At 46.1% G+C, this 24,231-nt stretch overlaps 1 long non-coding RNA gene across 1 annotated transcript; it reads left to right on the top strand.

Annotated features, from left to right (window-relative positions):
• Positions 1 to 604: 604 nt before the first annotated feature.
• Positions 605 to 23,264, top strand: LOC140409625 (uncharacterized). The gene is made up of 2 exons (XR_011940443.1): positions 605 to 652; positions 23,040 to 23,264. It is a non-coding gene; the product is annotated as an uncharacterized lncRNA (long non-coding RNA).
• The last annotated feature ends 967 nt before the right edge of the window (positions 23,265 to 24,231 follow it).

The following is a 24,231-nucleotide window of genomic DNA, read 5'->3' as shown; positions in this document are numbered from 1 at the left end:
AGTAGAAATAGCAAGATATATGAGATCAATAGATGGCTGAAGAGATGGTGTGAGGGGGAAGGTTTCAGATTCCTGGGGCATTGGGACCTGTTCTGGGGTAGGTGGGACCAGTACAAATTAGACGGGTTACACCTGGGCAAGACCAGGACTGATGTCAAAGAACAATACAGTACAGGGACAGGGCCTTCAGCCCTCCAAGCCTGTACCAGCCATGATACCACCCTTGGCCCAAACCCTCAGCGCTTTCTTGTGCCGTACCCCTCTTTACCCATCCTATCCATGTATTTGCAAGATGCCTCTTGAACGCAGTTAATGTACCTGCTTCCACAACCTCTCCTGGCAACGTGTTCCTGGCACTCACCACCCTCTACATACAAAATCTGCCTCGCATATCTCCTCTAAACTTTGCCCCATGGGCCTTAAACCAATGCCCCCCCTGGTGACTGACCCTTCCACCCTGGGAAAGAGTGCTTGTCCATCCACTCTATCCATGCCCCCTCATAACCTTGAAGACCTTTGTGAGGTCACCCCTCAACCTCATTCTAATGAAAACAGCCTCTCGCCAGCCTCTCCACATGGCTAACACTCTCCAGATCAGGCAACAACCTCCTCTGCACCCGCTCCAAAGACTCCATATCCTTCTGATAGTGTGGTGAGCAAAATTGTGAGCAATATTTCAAGTGCAGCCTTACCAAGTTTCTATACAACTGTAGCATGACTTGCCAGTTTTTATACTCGATTCCCCGTCCAATGAAGGCAAGCATTCCGTATGCTTTCTTGACTACCTTGTCCACTTGTGTTGCCACCTTTAAAGATCTGTGGACCTGCACGCCCAGATCTGTCTGACTTTCTATATTCCTGAGAGTTTTACCATTTACTGTGTATTTCCCTTATACCTCACATTTGTCCGGATTAAACTCCATTTGCCATTTCTCTGGACAAGTCTCCAGAGAAATGTCTATGTCGGACAATCCTCAACACCGTCTGAAACTCCACCAACCTTGGTGTCATTTGCGTGCTTACTAATCAATGTCCTCGGGTGTGTATTTACTAGAGTGGTTGGGGAGGGTTCAAACTAATATTGCAGTGAGATAGAAACCTATACAAGGAGTCAGAGGAGGGGGAAACATGGACAACAACAAAAGAAGAAAGGGGAATAGAAAAAATGATAGGCAGAAAAATTAAGAACCAGAATCAAACAGGACCTCAGTGAAAAATAATGGGAACGGGACAAGTGATGTTATAATAATAATTTTTTTTAAATAATAATGTTTATTATTGTCACAAGTGGGTTTACATTAACACTGCAATGAAGTTACTGTCAAAATTCCCTAGTCGCCACATTCCGGCACTTGTTTGGGCACACAGAGTGAGAATTCAGAATGTCCAAATGAGCTAACAGAACCTCTTTTGGGACTTGTGGGAGGAAACTGGAGCACCCGGAGGAAATCCACACGAGGAGAACGTGCAGACTCTGCACAGACAGTGACCCAAGCCAGAATCGAACCTGGGACCCTGGCGCTGTGAAGCCACAGTGCTAACCACTGTGCTACCGTGCTGCCCTGACAAGCTGAATGAGTTTGCTAATGTATGGCAGATACAGTACAATGTGGATAAATATGAGCATATCCACTTTGGTAGGAAGGCAGATTAATATCTGAATGGCTATAGATTGAGAGAGGGGAGTGTGCAATGAGACCTGGGTGTCCAAGGTTCGATCCCGGCTCTGGGTCACTGTCCGTGTGGAATTTGCACATTCTCCCTGTGTTTGTGTGGGTTTCGCCCCCACAACCCAAAGATGTGCAGGATAGGCGGATTGGCCACACTAAAATTGCCCCTTAATTGGAAAAATGAATTGGGTACTCTAAATGTCCCGTACCAGCCTCCCCGAACAGGCGCCGGAATGTGGCGACTAGGGGCTTTTCACAGTAACTTCATTTGAAGCCTACTTGTGACAATAAGCGATTTTCATTTCATTTCATTTCATTTCATTTGTAAAAAAAATAAATAAAAGGATTGTATTTGCTGGAGTTTAGAAGAATAAGCGGGGATCTCACAGAAACTTATAAAATTCTAACAGGACTAAACAGTGCAGTTGCAGCAAGGATGTTCCTGTTGGCAGGGTCTCTGGAACCAGGGGTCACAGTCTGAGGAAACAGGGTAAACCATTTTGGACAGAGATGAGGAGAAATTTCTCCACCCAGAGAGTGGTGAGCCTGTGGAACTTGCTACTGCAGAACGTAGTTGAGGTCAAAATATTGTATGTTTCCAAGAAGGAGTTCAATGTAGCTCTTGGGATCAAAGGATATGGAGGGAAGGCGGGAGCAGGCTAATGAGTTGGATGATCAGCTATGATCATGATGCATGGCAGAGCAGGCTCGAAGGGCTGAATGACCTACTCCGGGCTCCTCATTTCTGTTTCTATGTTTCTATCTCATGTTTATGTGCCCTATCCAGAAAGAAAATGGACAACGTTGTTCCCCTTCTGTACATTCTTCAGAATTCAACAATGACCAGCTATACCCCTCAAGTTCAAGAACTTTAATATATAAGTGTTAATGTGAAGTTAATGTGAAATGATTGATAATAATAGTTACGACTGTGTGCTTAATTCTTGAGAAAGCCAATGAACCATATTAGATTGAGCAATTAATTATAAATGAGCAGGTAAATGCAAAGGTGTGCAGGTTAGATGGGGCTGCGGGGATAGGGCGGGGGAGTGGGCCGAGGTGGTATTCTTTCGGCGGGTCGGTGCAGATTCAATGGGCCGAATGGCACTGTAGAAATTCTATAGTTCTATAATATAGGGGCTCTAATGAGCTAACTCTTGAGGTACCGATATTCACCAAAACGGTGAGGTGCACTCGGTCTGCGGGAAGGTTAGTACTTTGATCTGCAAAACATTGCACAGTATGGAGCTAAGAAACTACATTTGATCAAGCTAGAAATGAGAATCCTTGATCTTCAGGCACGATTCTTTTGCTTGTGGTTGTGCAGCAGTGCACAGTTTACTTGCTACTCTGTGCTAGCAGAGACAAAGTCATAGCCCTGCCTGTGGAGTGTCTTTTCCTTCAGCAACAACATGCATTAAAATTGAAGTCCTTTAAAGGGAACAAAATAATTTAGGAATTCAAGAATTTCAGATGTTTCAATGAGAACACCTCTCATTCATGGGTGGCACAGTAGTTAGCACTGATGCCTCACAGCACCAGTGACCCGGGTTCGGTTCTGACCTTGGGCCACTTTCTGTGTGGTGTTTCCACTTTCTTTTTTTTAAATGTATTTTATTACAAACATGTATAAAAACAGTTTACAGCAAATAAACATCCCGGGAGACATACTTCCCAACAATCAGCTAGGTCTTTCCACTTTCTCCCCGTGTGTGCGTGGGTTTCCTCCGGGTGCTTCGGTTTCCTCCTGCAGTCCAAAGATGTGCAGGTTAGGTGGATTGGCCGTGATAAATTGCTCCTTCGAGTCCAAACCGTTAGGTGGGATCACGGGATAGGGTGGTATGTGGGCCTAGGTACGGTGCTCTTTCAGTAGGTCGGTGCAGACACGATGTGTCGAATAGCCTCCTTCTGCACTGTTGGGATTCTATGATTCTTTGAAACTCGAGGGATCATAGGCCTCGGGCGGGATTCTCCGTTGGCCGACAACGGAATCGAGACAAGTGATTGGGCGGAGAATCGTGCCTGAGGCGAAAACTGTGGCTGGCGCCAGGCGCCCAACCGATTATTCTACTCCAGTGCCTCAACAACGATGTCAATACGTTCTACTCTGCACGCACATCAAACGCCATTGGCATATCATTAGCAAGCCAGACCCAGCATTCTCCGGGGCCTCCGCGATGTTCCACCTCCACTAGGGGGATTTACCGATGGTGAGTTCCACTTGTGGTTTTATAATCCGGGAAACAGGAGCCATGGATGATGAGGGAGAGAGAGGAGGTAGGACATGCATGACAGTGGGCTGCCGGTCCTGCCACTGGCAGGCCAAGGGGGGGGGGCAGTGGGGTGTGACCAGGGTGACCAGATGGACGGTGGGGTCGTGGTGACCCCCCACGGGACCGGGGTGTTCCGGCACAGACTGCCATTGCCGCAGCCTGCGAGGCAGCTGACATGCTGCACACCCCACTGCTCACCCTCCGTGGCCCTTGGTTGCGCAAAGACACACCAGCCATATGCGTGCCCACCCCATCACCCACCGCACCCAGCCCCAACCTTCAATCACACCACTCCTTCGCCCACCCCCACCCGACCCAGCCCCAACCTTCCACCACACCACTCCCTCAGCCACCCCCATCCCCCACCTGACCACCCCCAAAATCACTACCCCCACACCACCAACCCCCTCACCCCTACAACCAGGCGCCACCCACCAGCAGGGCATCACGTGGCCCACCCAAGGGCAATGCCCACGGTAGCCCCTACAGGAATGCACCGGATGGGGGCCAGGGATCGTACCGCTGGCATGGGTAGTGCCAGCTAACGACACCACGAGCAGCAGGGCCAGAGTCCTCTGCAGTGCCGAGCCCCAATGGGGCCAGGGGTGCGGTGCGGAGGGCAGAGTACCATTGGAAACGGTCGGGTGTGAGCGTGGGATGGGGGAGGAGGGTGGTGGCAGGACGGAGGGCAACATTAGGGGGAAAGGGCTACTGTGTAGCCCACTGGGCATGGTTGGGCACAGCGCAATGTACCATGCTAACATGTCTGCATTTCATCCACTGCGGACAACGGAATCCAACCAGGCATGGTTGCCTTTATTTGTAACTGCCTAGCCCAGAGGGGTGTCTGTTGATAAGCTCATTGAAGTCTGTGATTGATATATTTTTGGGTACTGAGTGGGTCAAGTGGTATGGGGGTGGGATGGGAAAGTGGAGTTGATGTAGAAGTGCAAAAATGATCTTATTGAATGGCGGCGCAGACCCGAGGGGTTCTATGGCTACTCCAGCTCACACCTCTGATGTTCACAGAAACTGTCAAGTACTTAGGAACTTCGGAACAGGAGTAGGCCATTCAGCCCCTCGAGCCTTGTCCCGCTGTGCAATGAGATCATGGCTGACCTGTGGCCTAACTCCCTATACCTGCCATTGGCCCATATCCCTGAATATCTTTGCTCAACAAAAATCTGTCTATCTCAGATTTAAAATTAGCAGCTGATCTAGCTTCAACCGTTGTTTGTGGGAGCGAGTTCCAAAACTCCACCATCCTGTGTGTGAAGAATTCTTCCGAACATCTCTCCTGAACGGTCTGGCCCTAATTTTTAAGCTATACCCCCTAGTTTTAGAATCTCCGACCAGTGGAAATAGTTTATCTCGATCTACCCCATTGTTCCCTGTTAATATCTGAAATAATTTGATCCGATCACTCTTAACCGTTTAAATTCTAGCACAAACAGGCCTAAATTGTGTAATCTCTCCTCATAACTCAATCCATGCAATCCAGGTATAATTTTTGTGAACCTACGTTGCACTCCCTCCGAGGTCAAAATATCCTTCCTCAGGTGAGGTGCCCACAACCGCTCACAATACTCAAAATGGGGTCTAACCAGGGTTTTGTATATCTGAAGCATAACTTCTGTGTCTTTATATTCCAATCCTCTAGATATAAAGGCCATTAGCTTTTTTGATTATTTTCTGCACTTGTTCCTGGCATTTTAAGGAACTATGCAACCGAACCCCCAAGTCTCATTGGATATCTGTTGTATCTAACCCCTTTCCATTTAGAAAGTACTCTACTCTATCCTTTTTTGGTCCAAAATGGATATCCTCACACTTTACAATGAATCCCATTGCCTAAAATTTTACCCATTCACCTCGTCTGTCAACATCTCCTTGCAATTTTATGCTATCATCTGGGCTATCTGCAATGCCACCTACCTTTGTATCATCAGCAAATTTGGAAATACGACTTTCAATGCCATCATTCAAGTCATTCATAGTAGTGTGAATTATTGAGGCCCCATCACAGATCCTTGTGGTACATCACTAATCATCTCCTGCCAATTAGAGTAATTGCCCATTATCTCCACTCTCTGCGTCTGCCACTCAACCAATTTCCTAACCATGTCAATAATTTGCCCTCAACTCTGTTGGCCTCCACCTTAGTTAAGTCTCTTGTGTGGGGCTTTATCAAATGGGGGGAGCATGGTAGCATAGTGGTTAGCACAATTGCTTCACAGCTCCAGGGTCCCAGGTTGGGTCACTGTCTGTGCGGAGTCTGCACGTTCTCCCTGTGTGTGCGTGGGTTTCCTCCGGGTGCTCCGGTTTCCTCCCACAGTCCAAAGATGTGCAGGTTAGGTGGATTGGCCGTGATAAATTGTCCTTAGTGTAAAATTGCCCTTAGTGTTGGGTGGGGTTACTGGGTTATGGGGATAGGTTGGAGGTGTGGCCTTGGGTAGGGTGCTCTTTCCAAGAGCCGGTGCAGACCCGATGGGCCGAATGGCCTCCTTCTGCACTGTAAATTATATGAAAATGCCTTCTGCAAGTCCATATAAATGGCATCCATAGACATTCCTCTCCCACTACCTTAGTTACCTCTTCAAGAAATTGAATAAGATTAGTCAGACCTGCCCTTCATGAATCTATGCTGGCTCTCCCCAATCAACAACATTTTTTTGAAGTGCTGTTACCCTGTCCCTGATAATAAACTCCAGTAATTTCCCTACCACCGATGTTAGGCGAACTGGTCTGTAATTCCCTAGTTTTCCCCTTTTACCCTTCTTAAAACGTGGTGTGCAATTTTCCAATCCAGAGGAACTACCCCTAAATCTAGGGAAGCCTGAAAGATTATAGTTATGGCATCGACAATGTGCTTCCTTGCTTCCATTAACACCCTCGGATGGAAACCGTCAGGTCCTGTGAATTTGTTACTCTTTAGTTCCATTAATTTCCTAGTTACTGATGCTGTACTTACTTTAATTGCAATAAGTCCCAGTCTATCGACTACTGATTTTTTTCAGGACTTCTGGCAAGTTATCCTCCTTTTCAAGTGTAATTACTGAAGCAAAGTAATTGTTCAACATGTCTACCATTTCACGTTTATCACCGAAAATATCTAAATTTTCAGCTTTTAATGGGCCTACATTTTCTTGGCCATCCGTTTTCCCTTCATATAACCATTAAATTACTTCTTATTTATTTTGATGTCCCTTGAAAGTTTCCTTTCATGATCCCTTTTAGTAGTTCTTATAAGCTGCTTTGTGACCTTTTGCTGGTCTTTGAATCTATCTTCATTCATCTGGATCTGTTCTATGTTTTGCATTTTTGTAAGCCCTTTCTTTTAGTTTAATTCTGTCCCTAACCTCTTTAGTTGTCCATGGCTGTTTTATTCGTGAAGTGGAGCCTTTTCCTCTCTGTATCAGTATCTCGTTAAATGTTTCTTTAAATATTCCCCACTGATTTTCAGTCGTTTGCCCCATTAAGAGATCTCCCCAGTTTACCGTGGACAATCTGTCTCATCCCGTTAAAGTCAGCCTTACCCAAGTCTAAAATTCTGAGATCTGAATTGTGCTTTTCACTTTGAAATACTACGCTGAATTCAATCATGTTGTGATCACTATTTGATAAATAATCACGCACAGTTAGGCTATTAATTAAATTTGGCTCATTACTCATAACTAAATCTAATATTGCCTCTCCCCTTGTGCCATCTAGAACATGTGAGTCAATTACTGCCAGTTTTCTTGTTATCTCTGAATGTTAGACAATGATGAAACCTGTTTGTTTCACTTGCGATATAAACCATGGGGACGCCTGTCTGTAGCTCTCATGATACATGTAAGAAATGTAAAGCTTGAAAGCTGTTGCATCTGAGCGTGTGGAAACCAGCACCTGTGGTCAGATGTCATCCTTGATAAGTACGGAGATCTGTAACGCAAGCAAGGGAGGGGGAAATGCAGAGAGCCTGGTAAGGAAAAATATTAACATTGCAATATTGATCCTGTCACTGCTTTGCTGTATATTTTTCAAAGAGAATCCAGTAATCTTTATTTAAAATAACCATTCAGTAGGTTTCTTGCAGCTACTGGCTGCTGGCTCAGTAAACAGGCCAAGAGATCTGGAAAGTCCCAGTCTGCATTCTAACAATCAGAATTTCATGTTGCGCTTCTCATTCAACACTGACACGTTTTGGGTGAAAAACTTTGTGAACAGGGGTATTCTAATTTTAAAAAAATGAAATGGTGAGATTATAGTGGCATGGTTTTTTTTTTAATAAACATTTTATTGAGGTATTTCTTTGGCTTTGTAACAACAACAAAATCAACAATGTACATAACAAGGAAAATATTAACATAGTGCAAATACCGCCTCCCAGTCCCTCAGGTCCTACTATTGTTTACCCCCCTAATCTATGCTAACCTAACCCCCCCCCAACCCCCCCCCCCCCCCGCCCCCCAACCCCCACCCCCCTTCTGCTGATGACTAATTCTCTGCGAGGAAGTCGACGAATGGTTGCCACCTCCGGGCGAACTCGAACAGAGACCCTCTCATGGGGAACTTAATTTTCTCCAGGCAGAGGAAGTCAGCCATGTCCGAAAGCCAGGTCTCCGATTTCGGGGGCTTTGAGCCCCTCCATGCTAGTAATATCTGCCTCCGGGCTCCCAGGGAAGCAAAGGCCAGAACATCCGCCTCTTTCTCCTCCTGGAAACCCGGATCCTGTGACACCCCAAAAATCACCACCTCCGGACTCATTGCCACTTTTGTATTTAATACCGTGGACATGGCGTTGGCAAACCCCTGCCAAAATCCCCTCAATTCTGGACATGCCCAAAACATATGGACATGGTTCGCTGCCCCCCCCCCCCTCCCCCCCCGCATACTTCGCACACCTATTCTCCACCCAAAGAATCTGCTCATCCGGGTCACTGTCATGTGAGCCCGGTGAACGACCTTAAATTGGATCAGGCTGAGCCAGGCACATGTTGCGGTTGCGTTGACTCTACCCAACGCGTCCGCCCAGAGGCCCTCCTCTATCTCTCTCCCCAGCTCCTCCTCCCACTTTTGCTTCAGCTCCTCGGTCTGCGTCTCCTCCGAACCCATAAGCTCTTTATATGTGTCCGAGACGCTCCCCTCCCCTATCCATCCTCTAGAGACCACCCTATCCTGAATCCCCCTTAGCGGCAGGAGTAGGAATGTTGGTACCTGCCTCCCCAGAAAGTCCCGCACCTGTAAATATCGAAATTCATTCCCCCCCGCCAATGCAAACTTCTCCTCCAGCGCCCTCATACTAGGGAAGCTTCCTTCTATAAACAAGTCACCCATCCTCTCAATCCCCGCTCTCCGCCAAACTCGGAACCCCCCGTCCATCCTCCCTGGGGCAAACCGGTGATTATCGCAGATTGGGGACCATACCGATGCCCCTTCTGCTCCACATGTCTCCTCCACTGCCCCCAGACTCTCAGGGCCGCCACCACCACTGGACAGGTGGAGTTCCGCACCGGCGAGAACGGCAGAGGCGCTGTTACCAACGCCCCCAGACTTGTGCCGTATAGTGGCATGGTTGATAGCTTTAAGGTGTATTGCTTCCAGAAAACCAAAAGCACCTTGGCTGAGCTGGCAAAAACATCCATTCAGATCTCTGTGAAATGAACCAACAGCATGTAATGGATGTGTTATGAGGCAAGAATCCATAGGCACTGTAACAGTGGGCCATGCCACTATGTTCTGCACCCTTGCTGTGCACCTCGTCTTTCTTGGAACAGGGTGACACGGTGGCACAGTGGTTAGCACTGCTACCTCACAGTGCCAGAGACCAGGGTTCGATTTGGCCTTGGGTGACTGTGTGGAGTTTCTACGCTCTCCCCCTATCTGCGTGGGTTTCCTCCGGCTGCTCCTTCTATACTGTAGGGATTCTATGAATACAGGTTACATTACTCCATTTAAAAAAAAGGTAATTTCATGTTTTTGCATACAATTTTGTAACCAGCCTGAACTTCCTAATACAGTTCCTTATCTTTCAATAAATATGAGGACTTGCATTTATTTGGCACCTCAGGATGTAACAAAGTATTATGTAGCACATCAGGTGCTTCTGAAGTGTGGTTACTGTTGTTGCGTAGGAAACAAAGCAGCCAAATTGTGCACAGAAACCCCCATAACCAACAATGAGATAAATCTGCATATAGTGGTGTTCAGTAATGAATATCAGCCAGCATACTGGGGAGATGTTCTCTGCAAAAGAAGCAATTGAGATATGAGGCAAAACCTTTTCATGCGGTGAGTGGTTGGGATCTGGAATGCACGGCTAGAGAGTGTGATGAAGGCACGTTCAATCAAGGTACTTGGGGGAATTAGACTATTATCTGCAAAGGATTAATGTGCAGGGCTACAGAGAGAAGGTTGGAAAATGGCGCATTGCTCCTTCAGAGAGCCAGCCCAGACAGGATGGGCTGAATTTTTCTTTCTTTATTCTTTGATGGGATATGGGCATTGCTGGACAACATCTGTTACCCATCCTTAGTTGTCCTTGAACGGAGTGGTTTGCTTGGACATTTCAGAGGGGGAATTAAGAATAAACTACATTGCTGCGGATCTGGAACTAAATGGTGTGAGGCTCTTAGATTATCATAGAATTGAAGACTTCCGGGTGCGGCGATGACCAGCTAAGTCGCACGTTTCGGCAGCTCCCGGTGGAACGGACTTTTGGGCTCTTAATAGGAGCCCCAACGGCAATTTTAACGGCTAAAAACACTGCGGTAAACCAGAAGGGAATTCCAATTGGACACGGATGGAAAAAGGAGAGGAAAGTGGCCGGATTGCGGAGGATCCTCTAGAGCAGCGGCAAGGAAGGCAAGCACAAAGCAAGATGGCGTCGGAAGGTGGCCGTCTAGTATGGGGCCCTGACCAACAAGAGTTCCTGCGGCGCTGTGTGGAAGAACTTAAAAAGGAGATGAAGAAGGAGCTGCTGGCCCCGATATTACAGGCGATTGAAGGGCTAAAGGAGGAGCAAAAGACCCAGGAGCAGGAGCTTCGGGTCGTGAAGGCAAAGGCCGCTGAAAATGAAGACGAAATACAGGGCCTGGTGGTGAAGACAGAGGTGCACAAGGCACAACACAAAAGGTGTGTGGAAAGGCTGGAGGTGCTGGAGAATAATGCGAGGAGGAAGAATTTAAGGATTCTTGGTCTTCCCGAAGGTGCAGAAGGGGCGGACGTCGGGGCATATGTGAGCACGATGCTTCACTCGTTAATGGGATCGGAGGCCTCGACGGGCCCGTTGGAGGTGGAGGGAGTTTATCGAGTTATGACGCGAAAACCGAGGGCTGGAGAAATACCTCGAGCCATAGTGGTGAGATTTCTCCGATATAATGACAAAGAGATGGTCCTCAGATGGGCGAAGAAGACTCGGAGCAGTAGGTGGGAGAACGCGGTGATCCGCGTATATCAAGATTGGAGTGCGGAGGTGGCAAGTTTTAATCGGGCCAAGGCGGTGCTTCACAAAAAGGTCAAATTCGGAATGTTGCAACTGGCGAGACTGTGGGTCACACACCAAGGGAAGCACCACTACTTTGAAACGGCAGAAGAGGCGTGGACATTTATTGTGGAGGAGAAGCTGGAATAGGCGGGCCAGAAAAAGAACGTTTGGGACAAAGTGGTGGGGTGATTACGTGGGGTGAAGGGGGGGAAAAAAGGGGGAAGGGATGATCTCTCAAGTTGTTAATCTTGCGACCCTGTAACTTTTCTCTCTTCCCCATGTCGTGGGGGAGGGGGGAGGATGAGGAATTGTGGGCGCCGGCCATTAGGGGTGGGGTCAAGTGGGAAACGCGGGCTTTGTTCCCGCGCTATGGTAATCATGGCGGGAACAGGGAAGCAGGAAGGAGGGGGCCTCGCACAGTGGGGGCCGAGGTCATGGGGGGAAGCCGAGGTCAGCCAGAGTTTGCTGACTTCTGGGAGAAACATGGGGGGTGCAATTACGCTAGAAAACATCTAGCGGGGGGGGGGGTCAACTGGGTTGCTGCTGCTGGGGAGAAGGGGGAGATGGTACGGGGTGGGGTGGTCGAGGCGGGAGGGCGCCGTCGGGGGGAGATACGGCTACGTGGGAACCGGGTGAGGAGCTGGATTTAAAAAGAGGATGGCTAGTCGACAAGGGGGGGGGGGTAAAGAGCCCCCCAACCCGGCTGATCACGTGGAATGTGAGAGGGCTGAACGGGCCGATTAAAAGGGCACGGGTACTCGCACACCTAAAAAAATTAAAGGCAGATGTGGTTATGTTGCAGGAGACGCATTTGAAACTGATAGACCAGGTCAGACTACGCAAAGGAGGGGTGGGGCAGGTGTTTCATTCGGGGTTAGACGCAAAGAACAGGGGGGCGGCTATATTAGTGGGGAAACGGGTACTGTTTGAGGCAAAGACCATAGTGGCGGATAGTGGGGGTAGATACGTGATGGTGAGTGGCAGATTGCAAGGGGAGGCGGTGGTTCTAGTGAACGTATATGCCCCGAACTGGGATGATGCCAATTTTATGAGGCGTATGTTGGAACGTATCCCGGGCCTAGAGGCGGGAAAGTTGGTAATGGGGGGAGACTTCAATACGGTGCTGGACCCAGGGCTGGACAGATCGAGGTCCAGGACCGGGAGGAGGCCGGCTGCAGCTAGGGTGCTCAAGGACTTTATGGAGCAGATGGGAGGAGTAGACCCCTGGAGATTTAGCAGGCCTAGGAGTAAGTAGTTCTCGTTTTTCTCCTATGTCCATAAAGTATATTCACGGATAGACTTTTTTGTTTTGGGAAGGGCGCTGATCCCGAAGGTGACAGGGACGGAGTACACGGCTATAGCTATCTCGGACCACGCTCCACATTGGGTGGACCTGGGGATAGGGGAGGAAAAAGAACAGCACCCGCCCTGGAGAATGGACATGGGATTATTGGCAGATGAGGGGGTATGTTTAAGGGTGAGGGGGTGTATTGAAAGGTACTTGGACCTTAATGACAATGGGGAGGTTCAGGTGGGAGTGGTCTGGGAGGCATTGAAGGCAGTGGTTAGAGGGGAGCTGATATCTATCAGGGCACATAAAGGAAAGCAGGAGGGTAGGGAAAGGGAGCGGTTGCTGAAAGAACTTTTGAGGGTGGACAGAAAATATGCGGAGTCACCGGAGGAGGGACTGTACAGGGAAAGGCAAAGGCTACATGTAGAATTTGACTTGTTGACTACGGGTAATGCAGAGGCACAATGGAGGAAGGCACAGGGTGTACAGTACGAATATGGGGAGAAGGCGAGCCGGTTGCTGGCCCACCAACTGAGGAAGAGGGGAGCAGCGAGGGAGATAGGGGGGGTGAGAGATGAGGAGGGAGAGATGGTGCAGGGAACGGAGAGAGTGAATGGGGTGTTTAAGGCATTCTACGAAAGATTATATAATGCTCAGCCCCCGGAAGGGAAGGAGAGAATGATGTGCTTTCTGGATCAGCTGGAATTCCCTAAGGTGGAGGAGCAGGAGAGGGTGGGACTGGGAGCACAGATTGAGATGGAGGAGGTAGTGAAAGGGATTGGGAGCATGCAGGCGGGGAAGGCCCCGGGACCAGACGGATTCCCGGTGGAATTTTATAGGAAGTATATGGACTTGCTGGCCCCGCTTCTGACGAGAGCCTTTAATGAGGCTAGGGAAAGGGGGCAGTTGCCCCCGACTATGTCAGAGGCAACGATATCGCTCCTCCTAAAGAAGGAAAAAGACCCGCTGCAATGCGGGTCCTATAGCCCATTTCTCTTTTAAATGTGGATGCTAAGATTCTGGCCAAGGTAATGGCGACGAGGATAGAGGACTGTGTCCCGGGGGTGGTTCATGAGGACCAAACTGGGTTTGTGAAGGGGAGACAGCTGAACACGAACATACGGAGGTTGCTAGGGGTAATGATGATGCCCCCGCCAGAGGGGGAAGCGGAGATAGTGGTGGCGATGGATGCCGAGAAAGCATTTGATAGAGTGGAGTGGGATTATCTGTGGGAGGTGCTGAGGAGATTTGGCTTTGGAGATGGCTATATCGTATGGGTACAGTTGCTGTATAGGGCACCGATGGCGAGTGTGGTTACGAATGGACGGGGGTCTGATTATTTCCGGCTTTACAGAGGGACGAGGCAGGGGTGTCCCCTGTCTCCGTTATTGTTTGCACTGGCGATTGAGCCCCTGGCCATAGCACTGAGGGGTTCCAGGAAGTGGAGGGGAGTGTTTAGGGGAGGAGAAGAACACCGGGTATCTTTGTATGCGGATGATTTGTTGTTGTATGTGGCGGACCCGGTGGAGGGGATGCCAGAGATAATGCGGATACTTGGGGAGTTTGGGGATTTTTCGGGGTATAAATTGAACATGGGGAAAAGTGAATTGTTTGTGGTGCATCCGGGGGAGCAGAGCAGGGAAATAGAGGATTTACCGCTGAGGAAGGTAACAAGAGACTTCCGGTACTTGGGGATTCAGATAGCCAAGAATTGGGGAACCTTGCACCGGCTTAATTTAACACGATTGGTGGAACAGATGGAGAATTTCAAGAGATGGGACATGGTGTCCCTGTCACTGGCAGGTAGGGTGCAGGCGGTTAAAATGGTGGTTCTCCCGAGATTCCTCTTTGTGTTTCAGTGCCTCCCGGTGATGGTCACGAAGGCTTTTTTTAAGAGAATCGAGAAAAGCATTATGAGTTTTGTGTGGGCCGGGAAGACCCCGAGAGTGAGGAGGGGTTCTTGCAGCGTAGTAGGGATAGGGGGGGGGGGGGGGCTGGCACTACCGAGCCTAAATGATTATCACTGGGCCGCCAATATTTCAATGGTGTGTAAGTGGATGGGAGAAGGGGAGGGAGCGGCGTGGAAGAGATTGGAGAGGGCGTCCTGCAAGAGGACCAGCTTACAAGCAATGGTGACGGCACCGTTGCCGTTCTCACCGAAGAAATACACTACAAGCCCGGTGGTGGTGGCAACATAAAAAATTTGGGGGCAGTGGAGACGGCATAGGGGAGGGACGGGAGCCTCGGTGCGGCCCCCGATAAGAAATAACCATAGGTTTGTTCCGGGGAGAATGGATGGGGGATTTGGAGCATGGCAAAAAGCTGGGGTAGTACAATTGAGAGATCTGTTCGTAGATGGGACGTTTGCGAGTCTGGGAGCGCTGACGGAAAAATATGGGTTGCCCCAAGGGAATGCATTTCGGTATATGCAACTGAGGGCTTTTGTGAGGCAACAGGTGAGGGAATTCCCGCAGCTCCCGACGCAGGAGGTGCAGGATAGAGTGATCTCAGAGACATGGGTGGGGGATGGTAGGGTGTCGGACATATACAGGGAAATGAGGAACGAGGGGGAGATCATGGTAGATGAGCTGAAAGGGAAATGGGAAGAAGAGCTGGGGGAAGAGATTGAGGAGGGGCTGTGGGCTGATGCCCTACGTAGGGTAAACTTGTCGTCCTCGTGTGCCAGGCTAAGCCTGATACAATTCAAGGTTCTACACAGGGCGCATATGACTGGAGCACGGCTCAGTACATTTTTCGGGGTAGAGGATAGGTGTGGGAGATGCTCGAGAAGCCCAGCGAATCACACCCACATGTTCTGGTCATGCCCAGCATTACAGGGGTTCTGGGTGGGGGTGGCGAAGGTGCTTTCGAAGGTGGTGGGGGTCCGGGTCGAGCCAGGCTGGGGGTTGGCTATATTCGGGGTTGCAGAAGAGCCGGGAGTGCAGGAGGCGAGAGAGGCTGATGTTTTGGCCTTTGCGTCCCTAGTAGCCCGGCGTAGGATATTGCTTATGTGGAAGGAAGCCAAACCCCCGGGCGTGGAGACCTGGATAAACAACATGGCAGGGTTTATAAAGTTAGAACGGATCAGGTTCGTATTAAGGGGTTCGGCTCAAGGGTTCACCAGGCGGTGGCAACCGTTCGTCGACTACCTCACAGAACGATAGAGGGAATGAAAAAGAAAGAAAGACAACAGCAGCAACCCAGGGGGGAGGGGGGTGGGGTGGGGGGGGGGGGGGAGAGGGGGGGGGGGGTGGGGGGAGGATCCGGGCGGGCTCTTAGGGATGTCATTGTATATGTATAGACATTTGTTATAGGTAATGTATGTTGGACTGTTGGATTGTATCTTTGGAGAGTAACTATTTTTGACAAGGCAGTTGCCATTTAGTTTTGTTTTTGTTTCTGTTTATATATTATTTATTTACTTGTTTAAAACTAGCCACTGTTATTTATATTGCTTTATTGTTGTTTAAAAGAAAAACTATGTACTGTTATGTTTGGCCAAAAAATCTTGAATAAAATATATTTTTAAAAAAAGATTATCATAGACTTTACAGTGCAGAAGGAGGCCATCTTATTTTACCTTCTAATAAGAATCGGTGGTCCGGTTGGTGGGAGGTGTCAAAAATATGACTTTATTATTGTTAATTACTCACTTGAATAAGAACTGAATAAAAACTTAGAAACAAAATATTCAAACAATACATAAATAAGTTAAGCACAGGGCAAAAAGCATTAAGCACAAAAAGAAATCACTTCAACACAAACAAACAAATAGATGATTCAAGAATTCAGGAATAAAGACCTTGATCATGAGGTCCTACTTTTAAGGGAATTCTTATCTCTGGTTTAACCCCTCATTTACTTTCATTGGCTTCTAATTCTCAGCTGAGGCCTCCTGGTTTGTTCAAATGAATGTCTGTTACTAAGAGGATGATTTGTTAATCAAACATTGGACATTACTTAAGATTGACTGGTGCCTATCAAAACTAGCTCAGTGTATGCATGCGCAGTCTTAGGAATATTACTGGATATGTTTCTCGCACTTCGCATGTTACACAGCTTGGCGGAGACCTTGCTAGAACTATGACTCCAGGTCCACAGCAATGTGGTTGACTCTGAAATGCTCTCTGGGGTGGACAATAAATTCTGGCCCAGCCAGCAATGCCCACATTTCATGAACGAATAAAAGAAAATTCCAACTGCGCCGGCTTTTTCCTGTTTTAGGAACTCGCTTCTGCGCCGGGTGGGTCGTCACCCTCAATTGGATGGTGGGCGCAGAGGTTACATTTTGTTTTGCAGATTCCAATTAGCTCAAGCTGAAAATACACTACCACCTTCTATGGCAACTAGGGATGGGTATTAATAGACCTTCCCCTTTGTTCTTTGTCTTTACTTTGTCTCATTGCCAGCCGGGTGTTCTGCTGCCTGCCAAAGGATGGTTGGCTAATGCTTTCAGTCCTGACAGTGGGCGATGAAACTCAACCCCTCAGTTTCTATAAAATAGTGTAAAGTATGGAGAAGGAAGACATTTCATCCATTGTAGTTTAACTATCCATAAGGAACTAGCTTTTGCCAAACATTCTGTAACTTTGCTTTGAGAGATATAATCGACATATAATTGTATAATTGACAGCTCCTCACAAAGATATCCACAAGCTAGATTCCATGAGGTATACCTTCACACTACCTTACCATCGTCTAATGTCAGAACACCCATAGCAGCAATCAACTGTGTTTTTAATGAGAAGGGACTCTACGAACAATAGCTAATTCCTAACTCCGGTCCTGCACCAGATTGTTGACCCTTAATTGACTCTAATGGTTTACGCTTGGTTATAAAGATAACGATTTATGAAGAAGCAATCCACCATAATCTTTTTAGGGTTATTATGGAGCAGCAATGGATATAATCTTTTTCGTGGTAAAATGTTTTAACAAGAAATCTATTTCATGTGTTGGTTGCTCACTGAATTAAAACTATTTTTTTATAGCAGTCCTGAATTTACCTACATCAGTTAGGCTTACTATCTTGATTTAAATTTGAGATAATATTCAGAACTTACCTTTTCTACACAATTTACTATCTTATATATCTGTATAAGGTTAACTCTCAATTATCTCCCTTCAAGATTGAATATCATGACTCAGTTACCCCAAACTAGTACAAAAGCAAAATACTGCAACTGCTGGAAATCTGAAATAAAGCCGAAAATGATGGAATGTTGCTTCTTCCCACCTTCCTCTGTCATTTGTGGAAAATCCAATACATTTGTGACTTCTCAGTGAAAGGTCACAGACCTGAAACATTAGCTCTGTTTCCCCACAGAATCTGACCTTCAGAAGAAATGTTAATTTTCAGAATATTATAGCATACTTATGGAGTTAATAAGCATAGCAGGAGGCCACCCAACAGAAAATATTTTCCTGTGGAAAAAAGCATGAACAGTCCCTAGGAATGTCAAGGTGTCCTGGCTCAGGCTTCCATTTTGTCCCCTTGTAATCTCTTCTCCATACACGTGTCCCGTAAAGGCTAACAAATGGCTTCCAGCGTGAAGTAAAGTTAAAAAGTGACATTGCGCTAAAGTGATGGACAAAGAGCGAGGTGACACTTTTGGTACCTATCCTCAGATCATTGACCAGAGCTATTTGAACAATGATTGACATGGAGTAAACACAGGAGATCCAGGAAGAAGTTACAATTGTTTATTCATGATTCATGCATGGAGCGATCTACCCCAGAGAAACAACTGGAGGAACATCTCCTCATGATATAGTTCTCTCAGCTCTAACACAGCTCACAGGAAGAGATTTCTAAAGCCATTCTTTCTCGCAAATCAGATACAGACTGCTTACACAGTTATTCAGTACACAGAACACTGTTTTAAAATTCCGATCTTGCCTATGTAAGTTTATTACTAAACCTTCACCCAAAAGCCTGTCTGTAATGTTGTAGATTCAAACTGTCCTTCTAAAAAGTAAACAACCTTGCTGGCCAATTCTGCTGATCTCAACTCCTTGACTAGCATTAGACGTTATTCTTTTCTAAAATAGTTTTATTCAGTTTTTTAAAATGTTATACATAAGAACATAAGAACTAGGAGCAGGAGTAGGCCACCTGGCCCCTCGAGCCTGCTCCGCCATTCAATGAGATCATGGCTGATCTTTTGTGGACTCAACTCCACTTTCCGGCCTGAACACCAGAACCCTTAATATCCCTTTATTCTTCAAAAAACTATCTATCTTTATCTTAAAAACATTTAATGAAGGAGCCTCAACTGCTTCACTGGGCAAGGAATTCCATAGATTCACAACCCTTTGGGCGAAGAAGTTCCTCCTAAACTCAGTCCTAAATCTACTTCCCCTTATTTTGATGCTATGCTCCCTAGTTCTGCTTTCACCCGCCAGTGGAAACAACCTGCCCGCATCTATCCGATCTATTCCCTTCATAATTTTATATGTTTCTATAAGATCCCCCCTCATCCTTCTAAATTCCAACGAGTACAGTCCCAGTCTACGCAACCTCGCCTCATAATCCAACCCCTTCAGCTCTGGGATTAACCTAGTGAATCTCCTCTGCACACCCTCCAGTGCCAGTACGTCCTTTCTCAAGTAAGGAGACCAAAACTGAACACATTACTCCAGGTGTGGCATCACTAACACCTTATACAATTGCAGCATAACCTCCCTAGTCTTAAACTCCACCCCTCTAGCAATGAAGGACAAAATTCCATTTGCCTTCTTAATCACCAGTTGCACCTGTAAACCAGCTTTGTGCACCTCATGCACCAGCACACCCAGGTCTCTCTACACAGCAGCATGTTTTAATATTTTATCATTTAAATAATAATCCCTTTTGCTGTTATTCCTAACAAAATGGATAACGTCACATCTGGCAACATTATATTCCATCTGCCAGACCCTAGCCCATTCACTTAGCCTATCCAAATCCCTCTGCAGACTTCCGGTATCCTCTGCACTCTTTGCTTTACCACTCATCTTAGTGTCGTCTGCAAACTTGGACACATTGCCCTTGGTCCCCAACTCCAAATCATCTATGTAAATTGTGAACAATTGTGGGCCCAACACCGATCCCTGAGGGACACCACTAGCTACTGATTGCCAACCAGAGGAACACCCATTAATCCCCACTCTTTGCTTTCGATTAATTAACCAATCCTCTATCCATGCTACTACTTTCCCCTTAATGCCATGCATCTTTATCTTATGCAGCAACCTTTTGTGTGGCACCTTGTCAAAGGCTTTCTGGAAATCCAGATATACCACATCCATTGGCTCCCCGTTATCTACCGCACTGGTAATGTCCTCAAAAGATTCCACGAAATTAGTTAGGCACGACCTGCCCTTTATGAACCCATGCTGCGTCTGCCCAATGGGACAATTTCCATCCAGATGCCTCGCTATTTCTTCCATGATGATAAATTCCAGCATCCTCCCTACTACCGAAGTTAAGCTCACTGGCCTATAATTACCTGCTTTCTGCCTACCTCCTTTTTTAAACAGTGGTGTCAGGTTTGCTAATTTCCAATCCGCCGGGACCACCCCAGAGTCTAGTGAATTTTGGTGAATGACCACTAGTGCATTTGCAATTTCCCTAGCCATCTCTTTTAGCACTCTGGGATGCATTCCATCAGGGCCAGGAGACTTGTCTACTTTTAGCCCCATTAGCTTGCTCATCACTACCTCCTTAGTGATAACAATCCTCTCAAGGTCCTCACCTGTCATAGCCTCATTTCCATCAGTCACTGGCATGTTTTTGTGTCTTCCACTGTGAAGATCGACCCAAAAAACCTGTTCAGTTCCTCAGCCATTTCCTCATCTCCCATTATTAAATCTCCCTCATCATCCTCTAAAGGACCAATATTTACCTTAGCCACTCTTTTTTGTTTTATATATTTGTAGAAACTTTTACTATGTTTTTATATTCTGAGTAAGTTTACTCTCATAATCTATCTTACTCTTCTTTATAGCTTTTTTAGTAGCTTTCTGTTGCCCCCTAAAGATTTCCCAGTCCTCTAGTCTCCCACTAATCTTTGCTACTTTGTATGCTTTTTCCTTCAATTTGATACTCTCCCTTATTTCCTTAGATATCCACGGTCGCTTTTCCCTCTTTCTACCGTCCTTCCTTTTTGTTGGTATAAACCTTTGTTGAGCACTGTGAAAAATCGCTTGGCAGGTTCTCCACTGTTCCTCAACTGTTTCACCATAAAGTCTTTGCTCCCGGTCTACCTTAGCTAGTTCTTCTCTCACCCCATTGTAATCTCCTTTGTTTAAACACAAAACACTTGTGTTTGATTTTGCCTTCTCACCCTCCATCTGTATTTTAAATTCCACCATATTGTGATAGCTCCTTCCGAGAGGATCCCTAACTCTGAGATCATGAATCAATCCTGTCTCATTACACAGGACCAGATTTAGGACCGCTTGTTCCCTCATAGGTTCCATTACATACTGCTCTAGGAAACAATCGCGGATACATTCTATAAAATCCTCCTCAAGGCTGCCTTGACTGACGTGGTTAAACCAATCGACATGTAGATTAAAATCTCCCATGATAACTGCTGTACCATTTCTACATGCATCCGTTATTTCTTTGTTTATTGCCTGCCCCACCATGATGTTATTTCCTGTTAATGAAATAATCTTCTCCAATAGTAAGGAGGGTTGTAACATTGTTTTCGTGAAGCTACATACCTGTAAGTATTCAAAGCTATCCATTTTCCGAAAGACCAAATTTCGCTATTAATTCTTCAAAACTTGTAAATTGGCCTTCCACAGACAAATCTTTCATTATAACTATCCCTTTCTCCTCCCATTTCCGGAATCTGCTGACAAGTTTCTTCGATTCAACATATGGTTAGTACAAATTGACATCAAATTTGACATTGCACTCAGTTTGAAGTGTTGCCGAACTTGTCTCCATATTTTAACATGGAGGTTACTCCCCGATTTCTAGACTTTTTACCGGGAGAAAAGGGTAAGACAGCTGTTACTAACGCTCAATGTCCTGACCCCCTACATGAGCCTGATTCCATCTGTACCCATATTTTGTCTGACTCTCCATACCATCCAAGTATTTTTTCAGTATTTGCTGCCCAATAATAATATAAAAGATTCAGCCGTGCTCGGCCTCCTTATTGCTGATCTTTCTGGAGTATCGTTTTTCGGATTCTGGCTACTTTTCCCACCAAAATGAAAGTTGAAATGAGTCTGTCGACTTCCAGAATAAATGATTTCGGTAAAAATATGATGTGATGTTATTCTAATGCAGGGGTGTTAGATCTATTCTGTTAGGATTCCGAATAAGAACCTAACTATTTTCAATTTGTAAAACTGTGAGAAACTGTTACTGCACCACAGGAGTGATAAGTCTGACCAATATGTATCTTTATGTTCAAACAAATTTTAATTGAACCACAGAATTAAACACATTAGCAAAAAAGAAATAGCTTTACAATTAACACTTACAACAGTTCTTAAGTAAAAGAAGAAACCTTAACTTGCTTCCTAAACCTGCCACTATATTCCAATTAAGGAAACCAATATATATTAAATGACACTGAGGAATAAAGTTAACAACCAGGGTTTTACTTGTTTTTCTCTGTGCAGAATCGTTGGAGAGAGAACCGTTCATAAATAAACTGAAACACCTCGGTTCAGATTACAGTTCTTGGACCTACTGACTCATCAGATAGACCTGGCTCCTCCCATTAACTATATCATCTGGACCCAAAGCAGAAGGCATTCTTTTGTCTCTTCTTACAAGATGTCCCTTGACTTATTTAACCAGGATCAAACACACTACCCCTCATAAATGATCTACACCGACCCCCCTCCCCTGGGGTCCTTCAAACTTAAACAATATTTCATTATATAGCTATCCTTTTTTATTCGTTCATGGGACATGGGTGTCGCTGGCTGGGCCAGCATTTATTTCCCAATCCTAATTGCCCTTGAGGGGGCAGTTAAGAGTTGCTGTGGGTCTGGAGTCAGATGGAGGTAAGATCAGGTAAGAATGGCAGATTTCCTTCCCTAAAGGACAGAGTGAACCAGATGGGATTTTACAACAATCGGCAATGGTTTCATAGTCATCATTAGACTTTTAATTCCAGGTTTTTATTGAATCGCCGTGGCGAGATTCGAACCAGGGTCCTCAGAGCATCAGTCTGGGTTTCTGGTTTACTAGTCCAGTGACAATGCTGCTACGCCACTGCCTCCCCTCTGTGAACAAGTAAATTGCTCTCATCTCAAAATCTAATAGCAGAACGCTTCACCTGCAAATCAATGATTACCTCACTTTTACGACATTGTAATTACAGCTCCAGCAGTCATACAGTGTGTATGGCAGAAGACCAGCGAAAGAGCTTCCAAACATGCAGCTACTGGGCAAAAGGCTGCAGAGTCCCACACACTCTACGCCACCCATCTATTCGTCCTCCAGGATCAGTAAACCAATCTCACCCGTCATATGTCGTATGCTTTTCCCATCCATTTAGTTTATGCGTCATGTCTACACTGTTGCTTAATAAACTACCTTAAAATCGCTGATGAATTCTCGACTCCCTATTTTGGGTAATCTGTGACTCCTGGACCTTAAAACAAACACATTGGAGTGGCACCTTACATTAAGTGAATCATTTTTTTTTTTTTAATTCAATTCTTCAAAATGTGGGTGCGTCAGAAGCAGACATTTCAGCCTGCATCACAAAAAATATTTCAACATTTTATCTTAAATCATGTTTGAAACAATAAGAGTTAAAATGCAAGTTTCTCTTCATCAAACTTCAAATGAATTCTGTAAACCAGCTGTCTGTGAGAAGCAGGTTCTTGTGAAGAGCTAGGGTTCAGGGCTCTAGTTGTGAATTATATAGTTGGTCCTCGGCAGAACAGTGCATATCAAAGATTGTGGTTTTACTTGCAATGCAAGTTCGCAGACATATCATTCATTCTTCAAACAGCTGAAGCATCAAATAGTGGCACTGCAATTTGATGCTATGTTAATAACACCAACAAAAAATTTCACTGCTATTTTACAGTTGGATAATATCACTAGAGGATTGCATTCTGCAATAAACATTCACCAATGCGGTATACTGTCAGCTCATGCCGGCCCGCTGTGGGATTGATGCCCCTACCCATTACCCCCAGGCCCAAACTACCAATGGACTTTACATAGGAGCAACTTAATTTCCCACGACACACAACCAGAGCTGACTTCACACTTGTTTTGGGTGATGTTACCAAGCCTGGTAACAAGAACTCAGGCATAACTGTAAATCACATGATTTACCCTCAGATAAGAGCAAAAGTTTGGGTGAAATGGAACAGAGCAAAGAAATCGTGGAATTTTAAACATAAGTGAGTCATGCCCATTATCACTTCAAGCCGTGGTTTCTGTGATCTTGTACCCTGGATTGAAAATCCATTAATCCTGAAACAGTCCTTGACTACACAAATAGTCACATCCCTAAGATGCGTTGCTCACATTGCTCCCAGATTCTTAGGTGCACA

This window comes from Scyliorhinus torazame, chromosome 3 (genome assembly GCF_047496885.1).
Source record: "Scyliorhinus torazame isolate Kashiwa2021f chromosome 3, sScyTor2.1, whole genome shotgun sequence".
NCBI lineage: Eukaryota > Metazoa > Chordata > Chondrichthyes > Carcharhiniformes > Scyliorhinidae > Scyliorhinus > Scyliorhinus torazame.
The sequence above is the reverse complement of the archived record's forward strand: the minus strand, read 5'-3'. Positions and strand labels throughout refer to the sequence as shown.